Source organism: Priapulus caudatus, unplaced genomic scaffold (genome assembly GCF_000485595.1).
Source record: "Priapulus caudatus unplaced genomic scaffold, Priapulus_caudatus-5.0.1 Scaffold3868, whole genome shotgun sequence".
In the NCBI taxonomy this organism is placed as follows: Eukaryota; Metazoa; Priapulida; class Priapulimorpha; order Priapulimorphida; family Priapulidae; genus Priapulus; species Priapulus caudatus.
The window spans coordinates 11,110-13,457 of NW_014580929.1; positions in this window are offsets into that span (position 1 = coordinate 11,110).

Sequence of the window (2,348 nt, forward strand, 5' to 3'; positions counted from 1 at the left end):
CAGAGGGTATCTGTATACACTGAGTATCTGTATTTAAACAGTCTATCTCTACACACATGGTACAGAAGTCAATGAGAAGTACTAAACACAGGTCGAACATAGTTTATTTACGCACGCACACACACACGCGCGCACACACACGCACACACACACATACACATACACACACGCGCGCGCACGCACACACACACACACGCACGCACACACGCACACACTGCTAAGCATGCTAAGCAACCTAGTGCTATGAACGCACACTGACCCTCCCTCCTCACAGCATCTGTAATTGCGTGTGCGTGCGTGCGTGTGCGTGCGTGTGCGTGTGCGTGCGTAAATAAACTATGTTCGACCTGTGTTTAGTACTTCTCATTGACTTCTGTACCATGTGTGTAGAGATAGACTGTTTAAATACAGATACTCAGTGTATACAGATACCCTCTGTATACAGATACTCAGTGTATACAGATTACAGATACCCTCTGTATACAGATACTCAGTGTATACAGATACCCTCTGTACAAAGATACTCAGTGTATACAGATACCCTCTGTATAGAGATACTCAGTGTATACAGATACCCTCTGTACAAAGATACACAGTGTATACAGATACTCAGTGTATACAGATACCCTCTGTACAAAGATACACAGTGTATACAGATATCCACTGTATACAGATACTCAGTGTATACAGATACCCTCTGTACAGAGATACTCAGTGTATACAGATACCCTCTGTACAAAGGGGTATCTGTATACACTGAGTATCTGTATACAGAGGGTATCTGTATACACTGAGTATCTTTGTACAGAGGGTATCTGTATACACTGAGTATCTTTGTACAGAGGGTATCTGTATACACTGTGTATCTCTGTACAGAGGGTATCTGTATACACTGAGTATCTCTATACAGAGGGTATCTGTATACACTGAGTATCTGTATACAGAGGGTATCTGTATACACTGAGTATCTTTGTACAGATGGTATCAGTATACACTGTGTATCTTTGTACAGATGGTATCTGTATACACTGAGTATCTTTGTACAGAGGGTATCTGTATACACTGTGTATCTTTGTACAGAGGGTATCTGTATACACTGAGTATCTCTATACAGAGGGTATCTGTATACACTGTGTATCTCTGTACAGATGGTATCTGTATACACTGAGTATCTTTGTACAGAGGGTATCTGTATACACTGTGTATCTTTGTACAGAGGGTATCTGTATACACTGAGTATCTTTGTACAGAGGGTATCTGTATACACTGTGTATCTCTGTACAGAGGGTATCTGTATACACTGTGTATCTCTGTACAGAGGGTATCTGTATACACTGAGTATCTTTGTACAGAGGGTATCTGTATACACTGAGTATCTTTGTACAGCGTGTATACACTGAGTATCTTTGTACAGAGGTATCTGTATACAATGAGTATCTGTATACAGAGGGTATCTGTATACACTGGGTATCTCTATACAGAGGGTATCTGTATACACTGAGTATCTTTGTACAGCGTGTATACACTGAGTATCTTTGTACAGAGGTATCTGTATACACTGAGTATCTGTATACAGAGGGTATCTGTATACACTGAGTAATCTGTATAGAGATACTCAGTGTATACAGATACCCTCTGTATACAGATACTCAGTGTATACAGATACCCTCTGTATAGAGATACTCAGTGTATACAGATACCCTCTGTATAGAGATACGTTCTGTTCAGCGATACCCTGTCTACGAACCTGTATACAAATATACCCTGTGTACACAGATACCATGTGTACAAATATACCCTGCGTACACAGATACCATGTATACAAATATACCCTGCAGGGTATATTTGTACACATGGTATCTGTGTATGCATACACAGATACCATGTGTACAAATATACCCTGCATACACAGATACCATGTGTACAAATATACCCTGCGTACACAGATACCATGTGTACAAATATACCCTGCGTACACAGATACCATGTGTACAAATATACCCTGCGTACACAGATACCATGTGTACAGATATACCCTGCGTACATAGATACCATGTATACAAATATACCCTGCGTACACAGATACCATGTGTACAAATCTAACCCGTGTAAAAACATATCCTGTGTACAGAGATACTCCGTATATATGTACAGTACATACAAAGGAGGAAATGAGAGGGAGAGAGAGAGAAATATGTGTACACAGACTTGGGGGAGATAGGGAGAAAGAGGAGCGAGCAGAAGAAAGAAGAAAGAGGGTAAGATGAAAAAGAGAGAGGGGGAGGGCGAGCGAGCGAGAGAAAGGTGGGGGGGGGGAGAAAGAGAGAGAGAGAGAGAGAGAGAGAGAG